Here is a 15,569-nt window from a genome sequence, read left to right as displayed (position 1 = left end):
AAGACCAACCTGGGCAGACCAACACAGTGAGACCCTGTCTCTACCAAAAAAAAGAAAAACCAGCCAGGCATGGTGGCATGTGCCTGCTACTAAGGAGGATGTGGTGGGAGGATCACTTGAGCCTGGGAGGTGGAGGCTGAAGTGAGCCATGATCTCGCCACTGCACTCCAGCCTGAGTGATGGAGCAAGACCCTGTCTCAAAAACACTGCATTCCAGCCTGAGTGATTTAGCGAGACTCTGTCTCAAAAACAAAAAATTGTTGTATCTGGCAATCACAACTTATTTTTTGTGTGTAGGTCTTGCTTCTCAACCTAATTTTAAGCTTGTGAAGGTGAGGGTCAATACAATAATTATTTTAAAGAACAAATAAGTAAATATTTTCTCTTTATATTAGCCTCTTGATACTTTGCATGTAGATAATAGTCAAAGCTAATGAATGCATGAATAGAGTGTAGGATTAGACAGTGCTTCATGTATAAACTGCACAGTGTAATTACAAAAGGTAATCTCTGTGTTCAGGCAGAAAAGGAGACATGAGCTCCTTGTTTATTATTATTATTTTTGAGACAGAGTCTCACTATGTTACCTAGGTTGGAGTGCAATGGCCCAATCTCGGCTCACTGCCACCTCCGCCTCCCGGATTCAAGCAATTCCCCTGCCTCAGCCTCCCAAGTAGCTGGTACTGCAGGCGCCCGCCACCACGCCTGGCTAATTTTTTTTTTTTTTTTTTTTTTTTTAGTAGAGTTAGGATTTCACCATATTGGCCAGGCTGGCCTCAAACTCCTGACTTTGTGATCCGCCCACCTCAGCCTCCTGGAGTGCTGGGATTACAGGTGTGAGCCACCGTGCCTGGCCTTCCTTGTTTATTATTTACCTCTAGATAAAAAATAAATAAATCCCTTGTTTGAGTAGCAGCAGTTTTAGTAACACAGAGTCCCATTACTTCTTTTTTTTTTTTTTTTTGAGACAGAGTCTTGCTCTGTCGCCAGGCTGGAGTGCAGTGGTACAATCTCAGCTCACTGCAGCCTCCACCTCCCAGGTTCAAGCAATTCTCCTGCTTAATTCTCCTGCCTCAGCCTCCCGAGCAGCTGGGACTACAGGCGTGTGCCACCATGCCCAATTCATTTTTGTATTTTTAGTAGAGACAGCGTTTCACCATGTTGGCCAGGATGGTCTTGATCTGCTGACCTCGTGATCCACCCACCATGGCCTCCCAAAGTGTTGGGATTACAGGCATGCGCCATTGTATCTGTCCTACATCTAAGACCAGTATACTGGATGTCTCATGAAGATTCATTAAATATAACTCAGTGTATTTAGGGTAACAACTCAAACCCCAGTAATCAGTTTCTTCTCTTTGTTAACTATACCTCCCAAGAGGGAGGAAGGATCCATTGGATCCATTTGCCGACATCCAATGTAGAAAACCTCTATTGAGTTAATTTTTTTTTTTTTCCCGAGACAGAGTCTCATCTGTCGCCCAGGCTGGAATGCAATGGCATGATCTTGGCTCACTGCAACTTCTGCCCCCTGGGTTCAAGCGATTCGCTTCCCTCAGCCTCTTGAGTAGCTGGGATTACAGGTGCCTGCCACTGTGCCCAGTTAATTTTTGTATTTTTAGTAGGGACAGGTTTTCACCATCTTGGCCAGGCTGGTCTTAAACTCCTGACCTTGTGATCCACCCTCCTCGGCCTCTCAAAGTGCTGGAATTACAGGTGTGAGCCACTGTGCCCAGCCAATTGAGCTAATTTTATTCTAAGTAAGCTGCCTATAGAGTTGTTGGGCACTTTTGCCTTTAATTTTTTTTTTTTTTTTTTAAGAGACAGGGTACTGCTCTGTTGCCTAGTCTGGAGGGCAATGGCACGATCATAGCTCACTGTAGCCTGGAACTCCTGGGCTTGAGTGACCCTCCCACATCAGACTTTTGAGTAGCTAAGACTGTAGGCATGCACCACCACACCTGGCTAATTAAAAAAAATTTTTTGTAGAGATGGTGTTTCACTATGTTGCCCAGGCTGATCTCAAACTCCCAGCCTCAAGTGATCCTCCCACCTCGGCTCCCAGTGCTGGGATTACAGGCATGAGCCACCATGCCTGGTCACCTTTAATTTTAACACAGTTGTGGCATTGTTAGCAGATTTTATTTTACTCAACCTGTGACTTACGTACTAAGAAAAGGAAAAAAAAAACAAAACCACAATTAAGAAAAGTAGGCTGGTCGCCGTGGCTCATGTCTGTAATCCCAGCGTTTTGGGAGGCCAAGGCAGGCAGATCACTTGAGGTCAGAGGTTCAAGACCAGCCTGGCCAACATGGTGACACCTTGTCTACTAAAAATATAAAAGTTAGCTGGGCGTGGTGGTGCAGGCCTGTAATCTCAGCTACTTGTGAGGCCGAGGCAGGGGAATCACTTGAACCTGAGAGGTAGAGGCTGCAGTGAACCGAGATCATGCCGTTGCACTCTAGCCTGGACCTGGGTGACAGAGAGAGATGCTGTCTCCAAAAAAAAAAGAAAAGTAAAGTAAAGGTAACCATAGATATGGCAGGTCTTAGGCTTCATGGATTTCTTCTACATTGTTTTTTGCATATTTCCTTAAATGATTTCTGACTAAGGCAGAGAATTGTGAATAGAATCATCCAACGAATGATGTTAAGTGTGCTCATGTCTCTCTCTACCCTAAGACAGTGTGGTGGACTCTACCTGTTCCCATGGTTAAGGTCATGGGCTCATTTCCATCAAGCATTATATTTGTTTAAAGACTGTGGACTATTTTCTTAACCCAAGTGTCTCCAAACTGAGATTCATAAGCTAATTTTTGTGTTCAAAGAGTCAAATTGAAATTATGGTAACACTTCACAGTATAATCAAAATATCATAACTGGCTGATACGTGTATTTGATTAGTAACAAATAAAAAGTATGACGTCAATACAAATTCTGAGACACATTTTTTAAAGTTTCTTTATACATATTCTGCTTATGTATTTATTTATTTATTTATTTATTTTTAAATAATAGAACATGGTGGGGTAGGGTAAGGGAAGGAGTGTGTGATAACCCTTAATGTTGAAGAGGTTGGGAATGACCTGTGTGGCAATAGGTGACCAGATGAATTAGGTTTAACAGAATAGACACAAATAATCAACACAAACTTGTAGAACATTAAATGTCGGTAGTGGAAGGGAATCCCCTAAGTTCGTGGCTGAAAAAACTGAGAGCTAGAAAGGTGGAATAACTGGCCCAGCAGTGTGGAAGAGCTCCAAATAGAGCCCATCCAGATCTGTTGACTGTCAGCACTGTGGCTTTTATTTCCCACTCAGCCTCACTGCATCACTGCTGTTAGGGCCCTCTTTTCAGGTTATGAGCTATCCAGGAAATCGATAATATCATTTTATAACAAATATCATAAATTATTTTACATGATTTTATTACTTCAGATCACCTTTGAACTATTTATATCCAAATAGCCTATTTCATCTTTTTTATTGAAATATAATTCATTTACTATAAAGTTAACCATTTTTAAGTAAACAAGTCTGCAGTTTGTAGTATATTCACATGATTGTGCAACCATCATCACCTATATCTAATTCCAGAACATTTTCAACATTTTCTTTTTTTTTTTTTTTTTTGAGACGGAGTTTCACTCTTGTTACCCAGGCTGGAGTGCAATGGTGCGATCTCGGCTCACCGCAACCTCCGCCTCCAGGGTTCAGGCAATTCTGCCTCAGCATCCCGAGTAGCTGGGATTACAGGCACGCACCACCATGCCCAGCTAATGTTTTGTATTTTTAGTAGAGACGGGATTTCACCATGTTGACCAGGATGGCCTCGATCTCTTGACCTCGTGATCCACCCGCCTCGGCCTCCCAAAGTGCTGGGATTACGGGCTTGAGCCACCGCGCCCGGCTAATTCCAGAACATTTTCATTGCCCTCAAAAGAAACCTGGAACCAGGCGAGGTGGCTCATACCTGTAATCCCTGCACTTTGGGAGGTCGAGACCAGCCTGGCCAACATGGTGAAACCCTGTCTCTACTAAAAATACAAAAATTAGCCTGGCGTGGTGGAGGGCGCCTGTAATTCCAGCTACTCGGGAGCCTGAGGCAGGAGAATCACTTTAACCCAGGAGGCAGAGGTTGCAGTGAGCTGAGACTGCGCCATTGCACCCCAGCCTTGGCAACAGAGCGAGACCCCACCTAAAAAAAAAAAAAAAACAAAAAAAAAACCTGGAACCCAGCAGCAGTCACTCCCCACTCCTCCCTACTCCCAGCTTCTGTTAATGACAATTACTTTCTTTCTTTATTTGCTTATTCTGACCGTTTCATATAAATAGAGTCATACAGCTCTATAACCTGTTATGTCTGGCTTCTTTCACTTAGCATAATGTTTTTGGGATGTATCCATCTTGTACCATATATCAGTACTATATTCCTTTTTTCTTTTGAGATGGAGTATTGCCCTGTCACCCAGGCTGGAGTGACGTGGCAAAATCTCAGCTCACTGCAACCTCTGCCTTCTGAATTCAAGCGATTCTCCTGCCTCAGCCTCTCAAGTGGCTGGAACCACAGGTGCATGCCACCACTACCAGCTAATTTTTTGAAATTTTGGTAGAGATGGGGTTTCACTATGTTGCCCAGGCTGGTTCATACTTCTGAACTCTATCAATTCACCCACCTTGGCCTCCCAAAATTCTGGGATTGTAGACATAAGTCACCACGTCCGGCCATTCCTTTTTTTTTTTTTTTTGGAGACAGGGCCTCCTCTGTTGCCCAGACTGGAATGCAGTGACACAATCATGGCTCACTGTAGCCTCAGCCTCCTAGGCTAAAGCAGTCTTCCCACCTTAGCCTCCCGAATGGCTGGGACTACAAATGTGCACTGCCACACCCAGATAATTTTTAAAAAACTTTTTATAGAGAGGAGGTCTTGCTGTGTTGACCAGGCTGGTTGCAAACTCCTGGGCTCAAGTGATCATCCCACCTCATCCTCTCAAACTGCTGGGATTACAGGCATGAGCCACTGCACCTGACCTCTTCGTTCCTTTTATAGCAGATAATCTTTCTTTTTATGGTTATATATTTTGTTTATCCACTCATCAGTTGATGTATATTTGGATTGTTTTTGTCTTCTGGCTATTATAAAAAATGCTTCTGTGAACATTTGTATACAAGTTTTTATGTGAACATTTATTTTCAGTTCTCTTGAAATTATGCATAGAACTGGAATTGCTGAGTCATACGTTAACTATGTTTAACTATTTAAGGAACTGCCAAACTGTTCTGCAATGTACCATTTTATATTCCTACCAGTAACATGAGGCTTCCAATATCTTCACATCCTCACCAACACTTGCTGTGTTCCAGTTTTTTTTTAATAGCCATTCTAGTAGGTATGAAGTGGTATCTCATTGAGATTTTGATTTATATTTCATGAATGACTAATAATGTTGAGCATCTTTTTCTTTATGCAGTGGCCATTTGTATACCTTCTTTAGGAAATGTCTTCATTCCGTTTTGATTTTTTAAATTATTTTGTTTTATTGTTTTTTTTTCAGGCAGGGTCTTCTTGCTCAGTTACCCAGGCTGGAGTGCAGTGGTGCAGTTAAAGCTCACTGTAGCTTCAACCTTCTGGGTTCAAATGATCCTTCTGCCTTAGCCTCCCAAAGTGCTAAGACTACAGGCATGAGTCTTGTTAATTCATTTCTGACCCATAGATATGCAGGAGAAATTGGGAGAAAAAAGGGTAGGGAGAAAAAGGAAAGGTGGTAGAGAAAAATTTAATTTACAAACTTTGTCTAAGTAAATGTATGCTACAGGCTGGGTGTGGCAGCTCAACCTGTAATCTCAGCACTTTGGGAGTCCAAGGCGGGAGGATCACTTGAGGCCAGGAGTTTTAGACCAGCCTGGGCAACATAGCAAGATCCCTGTCTTAAAAAAATTTTTTTAGGCCGGGCGCGGTGGCTCAAGCCTGTAATCCCAGCACTTTGGGAGGCCGAGGCGGGTGGATCACGGGGTCAAGAGATCGAGACCATCCTGGTCAACATGGTGAAACCCCGTCTCTACTAAAAATACAAAAAATTAGCTGGGCATGGTGGTGCATGCCTGTAATCCCAGCTACTCAGGAGGCTGAGGCAGGAGAATTGCCTGAACCCAGGAGGCGGAGGTTGCGGTGAGCCGAGATCGCGCCATTGCACTCCAGCCTGGGTAACATGAGTGAAACTCCGTCTCAAAAAAAAAAAAAAAAAAATTTTAAATATATATCACAGGGAAAGGTAAAATCTGCTTTGTGACAAGAGTTCTGAGACTGGGATTTTGGGACCGCTAGAGAATCCATGGATGGATTTCTGGAGATACGCAGATCCCTTGAATTGTATATAAAATTATGTGTGTTCCTTTTGGGAGGGAGAAGATTGTAATTTTCAAAAGAATTGGTGAGGGAACACATAGGCTTATGGGAAGGAAAAGGTAGAAGATACGTTAGCAATTTGTCTTTTCCTGATGGCTGTGTTTTATATACATTATGGTTTGGATTAAAACTTCCTATCTGGTTTCAAATATTTTTATTTTAGATTATTCATACCTATTGGTTTAAGACTAGTTCAGTTAAGATTTTTTTCAAATGTTATTCATTTATTTGTTTGTTGAGACAGAGTCCTCAGGCTGGAGTGCAATGGCACGATCTCAGCTCACTGCAACTCAGTCTCCTGGGTTCAAGCCATTCTCCTGTCTCAGCCGTGGCTCACGCCTGTATCCCAGCATTTTGGGAGGCCAAGGCAGGTGGATCGCTTGAGGTCAGGAGTTCAAAACCAGCCTGACCAACATGGCGAAACCCTGTCTCTACTGAAAATACAAAAAATTAGCCAGGTGTGGTGGTGAGCACCTGTAATCCCAGCACTCTAGCCTGGGCAGCAGAGCAGGACTCCATCTCAAAAATAATAATTGTATTTCTTTCTCAGCTAGTCCATGTTTTTGCAAAAGTAAAAATAATTGCATTTCATAAAGCAACCTTTGATCAAGGCTAGACTGAGATCTTCCAGGATTATATATCTTGTAGGCCTGTTCTTCTGGTTGGTTTTAAGGGCACTGAATTTTATTTGAGCCAGTACTTGTCAGATTTTGACAGAAAAGATGGCAACAGTATACATAAAACTTATCTTCCTTTTAAAAATTCCTTCTTTGTTTAAATTATATTCTCCTATCTGTAGATTACATTTGTGAATGGAATTGAATAATGGGAAAATATTCTGAATATACATTGTGATCATGTAGGTCCTGCAGAGTAGCTTAATTAATATTTGATTTCTTCTCTAAACCTGGGTGTGGTGGTTGTTGGTGAAAGTTAAGATTGCTTCAGCTGACTTGTATGATGACTAACGCACATTAGTTTGTATTGTCTTATATGGAAATGTAGAAACTGCTGATGCTTGAAGGTAATTAGGTAGCACCTAGCAAGAGTGTGTCTCCTTTGTCCTCTTCTAGTTGCACTTGCATATTGTTGAGGAAACACAATGGCAGTCTCATTTAAAAGCGTGTAAAAAACTACAGTGAAATTTTATTTTTATAAAAGCTTTGTCTACAACTGAAGGTGACAAGCATTTCTAAATTTCACTTCTTACAGAGAATGGATTAGATTTGACATATTAAATTTTTATTAGATGAGACTACATTAAAATTAGTTCTGTTTTTCAACCATGTAAAATATAGGCACCTGAGAACAGTTTGCAGTGCTTATCCAAAATAAGGTCCAGTGATATATGACATTTGAGGTTTTTGTTTGTTGTGAAGATAACTGTTACAAATTGATGTTGGTAGCTTTTTGAGTGTATTCCAGGTCAATATTGTGAGCACCTTTGGAAATGAAGGATATTTACAAATATGCATTGATACTGTGATAACAAAACGCTTTTCACTGTAAATTTTGTTTCTATAAATTCTGTTTAACATACCAAGTTCAAAGTGCACAAATTTATTTAGGTTTTAACCACTTGAAAGCTTACCATTTGGTTGTAAGAAGATGAACTAAAAACATACTTTAAATCTTGAGTCTTTAGTTTGTTAAAAGTGGTTGCTGTGAAACCCAGACTGCAGGAGGATCAAATTGAAATTGGAAATGTATCCATATGAATTAACCTAACATTCTGGACATTCTGAAAAGGTATGAGTTCCACCAGCTAAGGATAAAATTTACACCCTCAAACACAAGTCTGGAATTTTGTTATTTACTTTGTATCGTAAAGGTATTTTGTTGTTCAAAACCTAAGTGCATCTTTTGAGACAGTTTACCATTAACTCAGTAGGAGACAGTGTGGTAAACTTGGACTAGGAGTTAGAAAAGCAGAATTTAAACACTTGTTCTGTCACTTACTAGAAATGACAATGGGAAAGTTGAGCCTCAGCTGTAAAATAGGAGCAGCATTTGTGTTAGTCTGTTTGCGTTGCTATAAAGGAATACCTGAGGCTCGGTATTTGTAAAGAAAAGAGGTTTATTTGAGCTCCTGGTTCTGCAGGCTGTATAAGCCTGGCACCAGCATCTGCTCAGATTCTGTTAAGGGCCTCAGGAAGTGTACGGTCATGGCAGAATGTGAAGGGGAAGCAGGTGTATCACATGGTGAAAGAGCAAGCAAAAGATAAAGAAGGAGGAAGTGCCACACTGTTAATCAGATCTCATGTAAACTAAGAGCAAGAAATAACTCATTCTCTCAAGGAGGGCACCAAGCCATTCATGAGGGATCTGTCCCCATGACCCAAACACCTCCCGCCAGGCCTCACCTCCAACATTGGGGATTACATTTCAGCATGAAGTTTGGAGAGGCCAAAACATACAAATCATATCAGCATTCCAAGTCATTGTATGGTAATCGTGCATAAGTAGGCAAAAAAACCCACATGGTTTAATTCCTGTCATTTTCCTGTGGTGTTTCTTGTATGCTACATTCTTACGTTCTCCCTTCTCCATCTGACTTCTGCTTGTCCTTCAAGACCAGCCCCAGCTCTATCTCATCTCTGAAACTTCCCTTGGCATGTTCACCACCTCCCTCATCACACCTGCCACTGTATGTTATGTGTATAGGTGAGTGTATTTATTTAACAAACACTTATAATAATGTTTACTATTGCTAAGTATTTTCATAAGCATTTATACCAGTAATCCATGAAGTAGATACTACTACTACCTCCATTGTACACATCCAGAAAATGAGAAATAAAGAAGTTAAATAATTCACCCAAGGTCACAATCCACCCACTAGGTTTTAGAGCCAGATTTCTAATGCAGGCAGTCTGGTTTCAGAGTCTGTGCTCTTAACTGCTATGCTGTGTTTTTACTTTTAAAAAAATTATGGGTATGATAGTACATGCCTATAATTCCAACACTTTGGGATGCCGAGGTAGACAGATTACTTGAGGCCAGGAGTTTGAGACCAGCCTGGACAACATGGTGAAACCCCATCTCTACTAAAAAAACAAAACAAAACAAAAGTAATAATTTTATTTTAAAAAAATATCGGTGGGCGTGCACTCCAGCCTGGGGAACAAGAGTGAGGCTTCGTCTCAAAACAAAACAAAACAAAACAAATAGACACAGGGTCTCGTTATGTTGCTCAGATTAGTCTTTGTTTGTTTGTTTGTTTGTTTGGAAATGGAGTTTCACTCTTGTTGCCCAAGCTGGAGTACAGTGGTGCGATCTCGGCTCACTGCTACCTCCGCCTCCTGGGTTTAAGTGATTCTAAGTGATTCTCCTGCCTCAGCCTCCCAAGTAGCTGGGATTACAGGTGCCCACAACCACAGCTGGCTAATTTTTGTATTTTTAGTAGAGATGGGGTTTCACCATGTGAAACCATGTTGGTCTCGAACTCCTGACATCAGGTGATCTGCCCGCCTTGGCCTCCCAAAGTACTGGGATTACAGGCATGAGCCACCACACCAGGCCTCAAGTTAGACTTGAATTCCCTTGCTTCAAGTGACTCTCCTGCCTTAGACTCCCAAAGTGCTGAGATTGCACGCATGAGCCACTGTGGCTGGTCTGCTATACTACATTTTCATGTCTGTCTCCCCGAATAGACTTTTGAGTACCTTGTTGGTTCCAACTTCCTTGACTTAATTTTGAGTACAATACCTAACACACAGTAGGCACTTCATAAATGTTTAACAAATATATGATAAATATGCTTGATATAGGCTGAGCACGGTGGCGCACGCTTATAATCCCAGCACTTTGGGAGGCTGAGATGGGTGGATCATGAGATTAGGAGTTCTAGACCAACATAGCCAACACAGTGAAACCCCATCTCTACTGAAAATACAAACATTGTATAGGCATCATGCCAGGTGCCTGTAATCCCTGCTACTCAGGAGACTGAGGCAGGAGAATTTCTTGAACCCAGGAGGCGGAGATTGCAGTGAGCTGAGATCGTGCCACTGTATTCCATCCTGGGCAACAAAGCTAGACTCATGTCTCAGGAGAAAAAAATATATATGCTTTATGTAAACTGTAGGCATCATATAAATGCAAATTATTGTAACCACTATCATGCATTTTGTAAATCAGAGTAGAATTTACCAAGCTTTTCAGTTTTGCAGTATGATTTCTTGGCCCCCACTTTTCAGACTGGGAGATTTCTAACATATAGATTGGTAAAATTTAAGGATTGGCAATATCAAATCATGGCATCAGGCTCAAAGTCTAGGATCTGAGTGATTCAAGAGTGTGATGTTTGGTTGTCTGTTCAAGAGGAGGTTATGCGTAGCAGTCTCTATGTTGGGTCCAGACATTGCTCTTCTTGATCCAGAGACCAATGAAAGAAATTTACAAGTGATCTGCTGCCCCCAATACAGTATACAATAGTGAGTAGCGAAAAGATAAAAATAAATACTCCTGTTTGAAAGGGTTATGAATAGGAGACATAGAGCAGTGGATGAGCTGCAACAAATTCTGAAATCCCTCTGTGCTGTCATTGAGAAGGTCCTCTCCAGGGGTAGGGAATGTTCTTGAACAGGCCTTGATTTTGCCCCTGAGGAGTAGTTCACATGTCTGTTTTTTCTTTGGTCCCTAGGTCTGTCTTCATGGACCACCTTTTTCTTTTTTTTCTTCTTTTTCTTTTTTTGAAATGGAGTCTCGCTCTGTTGCTCAGGCCGGAGTGCAGTGGTATAATCTTGGCTTACTGCAACCTCCACCTCCCAGGTTCAAGCAGTTCGCCTGCCTCAGCCTCCCAAGTAGTTTCGATTACGAGTTCCTGCCACCACGCCCAGCTAATTTTTGTATTTTTAGTAGAGATGGGGTTTCTCCATGTTGGTCATACTGGTCTCAAACTCCCGACCTCAGGTGATCTTCCTGCCTCGGCCTCCCAAAGTGTTGGGATTATAGGCCACCTCGCCTGGCCCCTTTTTTGTTTCTGTTACTTTCCTTGGTCATATCCAAAATGTACAATGGGGGATATACTCCCTTAGGAGGATTAATACCTTTCCTAACCCATTTCCTGTCATTGACACTTGAGAACCCAAAGATCGCTTTGATCTTGAACAGTGACGGTCTCTCTTAGCCCAAGCTGGTTGTTCTTTTGGCAGTACAACCTTCAAAACTGAGTTGGCTTTTTGCTTGTCTCCTGTCAGCTCCGGGTGCTAGCCACATCCACAGTTCTTTTCTTTTTTTTTTTTAAGAGATAGGGTCTTGCTATGTTGCCCAGGCTGGCTCCTGGGCTCAAGGAATTCTCCCACCTCGGCGTCCCACAGTACCGAGATTGCAGGCATGAGCCACTGCACCTGGCCCATACTTCTTATGTTTGCTACATAGCTCTGCTCTACTGGTCCCATACTTCTTCCTTGACTTCATTTTGAGTACAGATGTTTCTACTATAATGCTATATATGCATTTCTGAAAAGCCTCACATTCTGCAAAATTGTGCATTAAATAGGATTTATGGGAAAAGTAGAGTTGAGGCAAACCACTCTAAATCTGTGGGACACTGTAGTCCTTGCACTAATAACAACAAAAATAAATGTTACAACTCTTTTAGAATTTGTCTAGCAGGTTTTCTGGTCTTCACGGAATAACCCCCAAAAATAAAATAAAATTAACTGTAATAAAAACAGTAGCATATTAAATCTCCACTGGCATATATTTTGGTGTTTACAGACTTAATTCCTTGGGTGGTTGTTTCCTTCTCTGAAATTTTGGGCCCTCAGGACATTTGCTTCCAATACAGACCAGTTTCATCAAAATAAATTTTTTGGTTTTCTTTTGAGACAGGTTCTCACTCTGTCACCCAGGCTGGAGTGCAGTGGCACAATCTTGGCTCACTACACCCTCCTCCTCCTGGGTTCAAGCAATTCTCCTGCCTCAACCTCCTAAGTAGCTGGGACCACGGGTGTGCAGCACCATGCCTGGGTAATTTTTTTGTAGAGATGAGAACTTACCATGTTGCCCAGGCTGAAGGCTTACCTTGTTTTATTGCACTTTGCTAACAAATTGAAGGTTTGGTGTAACCATGCATGGAGCAAGTCTGTCAGCATCATTTTCCCAACGTATTCACTTTGTGTCTCTGTGTCACATTTTGGTAATTCTCACAATATTTCAAACATTTTCTTTGATATCTGTTAATGACAAGTCTGTGATAAGTAATCTTTGATGTTACTGTTATAATTGTTATGGGGTGCTATGAACCATACTCACATAAGATGGTTAACTTAATTGATAAATGTTATATGTGTTCTGACTGTTTCACAATCCAGCTGTTAGGCCTTCTCTCTCCCTTTCCTCAAGCCTTCCTATTCCCTGAGACACAACAATATTGAAGTTAGGCCAATTAATAACTCTATAGTGGCCTCTCGGTGTTCAAGTGAAAGGAATAGTCGCCGTTCTCTCATTTTAAATCAAAAGCTAGAAATGATTAAGCTTCATGAGGAAGGCATGTCAAAAGCCAAGACATTCTTGTCTGTGAGGAACATGGAAAAAAAAAAAAAAAGCCAAGATAGGCCAAAAGATAGGCCTCTTGTTCCAAATGATCAAGTTGTGAATGCAAAGGAAAAGCTTTTGAAAGAAATTTAAAAGTTCTATCCCAAAGGGCCGGGCACAGTGTCTCACGCCTGTAATCCCTGCACTTTGGGAGACTGAAGGTGGGCAGACCACCTGAGGTCAGGAGTTCAAGACCAGCCTGGCCGACATGGTGAAACCTAGTCTCTCTTAAAAATGCAAAAATTAGCAAGGCATGGTGGCGCATGCTGTAATCCAGCTACTTGGGAGGCTGAGGCAGGAGAAATACTTAAATTCGGGAGGTAGAGGTTGCAGTGAGCTGAGGTCATGCCACTGCACTCCAGCCTGGGTGACAAGAGCGAAACTCCATCTTAAAAAAAAAAAAAAAAAAAAAGTGCTACCCCAGTGAACACACAAACAACAGGAAAGTGAAACAACTGGCCAAGTGCAGTGGCTTGTCCGTAATCTCAGCACTTTGGGAGACCAAGGTGGGTGGATCACCTGAGGTCAGGAGTTTGAGACCAGCCTGGCAAACATAGTGAAACACCACCTCTACCAAAATTACAAAATTAGCCAGATGTGGTGGTGCATGCCTGCAATCCCAGCTACTTGGGAGGCTGAGGCAGCAGAATTGCTTGAACCCAGGAGATGGAGGTTGCAGTGAGCTGAGATCACACCACTGCACTCCAGCCTGGTGACAGATGAGACTCTGTCTCAAAAATAAAATAAGTGAAACAGCCTTATTGCTGAGATGAAGAGGATTTTAGTGATCTGGACAGAAGATCAAACCAAACAAACATTCCTTTAGGCCAAAGCCTAATCAGAACAAGGTTCTAACTCTGTTCAATTCTTTGAAGGCTGAAAGAGGTGAAGAAGCTACAGAAGAAAAGTTGGAAGCCAGCAGAGAAGTTAGTTCATGAGGTTTAAGGAAAGAAGCTATTTCCATAACATAAAGGTGCAAGGTGAAGCAGCAAGTGCTGATGTAGAAGCTGCAGCAAGTTATCCAGATCTAGCTAAGATCATTTTCTGGTGTAGACAAAACAGCCTTATATTGAAAGAGGTTGCCTTCTAGGATTGTCATAGGTAGAAGTGAATGCCTGGCTTCAAAGCTTCAAAGGATAGGCTGACTCTCTTAGGGGCTAATGTAGCTGGTGACTTGTGTTCACTTACTATTCCAGTGTTCACTTACTATTCCAAAAATCCAGAGGCCCTTAACAGTGATGCTGTGCGCTAGAAATGACAAAGCCTGTAACAGCATATCTGTTTACAGCATGGTTTACTGAATATTTTAAGCCCACTGTTGAGATCTACTTCTCATAAAAAAAGATCCCTTTCAAAATATTACTGCTCATTGACAGTGCACCTAGTTACCCAAGAGCTCTGATGGAGATGCATGTACAAGGAGGTGAATGTTTTTTTCATGCCTGCTAATTTAACATTCATTCTGTAGCCCATGGATCAATGAGTAATTTTTACTTCCTAGTCTTATTATTTAAGAAATTGGTTTTTAAGGTTATAGCTGCAATAAATAGTGAATCTTCTGATAGCTCTGGGCAAAATAAATTGAAAAGCTCCTGGAAGTGATTCACCACTCTAGATGCCATTAAGAACATTTGTGATTCATGGGAAGAGGTCAAAATATCAACATAAACCGAAGTTTAGAGGAGTTGATTCTAAGCCTCATGGATAACTGTGAGGGGTTCAGCACTTCAGTGGAGGAAATCACTGTTTGGTGGAAATAGCAAGAGAACTACAATTAGAAGTGGAGCCTGAAGTGTGACTGAATTGCTGCCATCTTTTGATAAAACTTGAACAGAGGGAATCTTCTTCTTGAGATGGAAATCTACTGGTAAATATATTGTGAACATTATTGGAATGACAAACGATTTAGAATGTTTCAAACATTGATAAAGAAGCGGCTAGGTTTGAGAGGATTGACTCCAATTTTGAGGGAAGTTCTACTGTGGGTAAAATGTTATCAAATGGCATCATATCCTGCAGAGAAATCCTTTATGAAAGGAAGAATAAGTCAATGCAGCAAATTTCATTGTTGTTTTATTTTAAGAAATTGCCATCCCATCCTTCAGCAACCACCATCCTGATCATGCAGCAGCCATCAACATTGAAGCAAGACCCTCCATCGACAAAATGGTTGATTCACTGAAGGATCAGATGATTGTTAACATTTTCTAACAATAAAGTATTTTTAAATTAAAGCAGGTAGCTTGTTTTTTAAGATATGCTATTGTACACTTAATAGGCTACAGTATAATATAAACATAACTTATATGTACAAGGAAACAAAAAAAATTGTGTGACTTGCGTTATTGAGGTATTTGTTTTGTTGTGCTGTGGTTTGGAGCCGAACTGGCAATATCTCTGAGGTGTGACTGCCCTCTCAATTCATCAAGTATAAAGTGGAAAGGGTTTTGGTGCATGAAGCCACCGAATGAACCATTGCTTGTGTGAAAGGAAGGTACAGAAGTAGTTTAGCTTTTTTCTTGAGGTCTTCATGTATTGCTAAGGCTTGCTTTCTCTGTAAAGAAAGCTTGCTCCTGATCACTTTAGACATTTAACTTGGGAAAATCTTGTGTAAACCAATA

At 41.4% G+C, this 15,569-nt stretch overlaps 1 protein-coding gene and 1 non-coding gene across 2 annotated transcripts in view; both read left to right on the top strand.

Annotated features, from left to right (window-relative positions):
• Positions 1–15,569, top strand: part of ZNF652 (zinc finger protein 652) — a 65,679-nt gene that overhangs the window by 24,021 nt on the left and 26,089 nt on the right. The window lies entirely within an intron of this gene.
• LOC116553551 lies at positions 11,991–12,052 on the top strand. Its single transcript, XR_004269796.1, has one exon. It is a non-coding gene; the product is annotated as a U7 small nuclear RNA (small nuclear RNA).

This window comes from Sapajus apella, unplaced genomic scaffold (genome assembly GCF_009761245.1).
Source record: "Sapajus apella isolate SASKATOON/1434 unplaced genomic scaffold, GSC_monkey_1.0 scaffold12, whole genome shotgun sequence".
NCBI classification, from domain to species: domain Eukaryota; kingdom Metazoa; phylum Chordata; class Mammalia; order Primates; family Cebidae; genus Sapajus; species Sapajus apella.
This window is presented reverse-complemented; position numbering and strand designations above follow the sequence as displayed.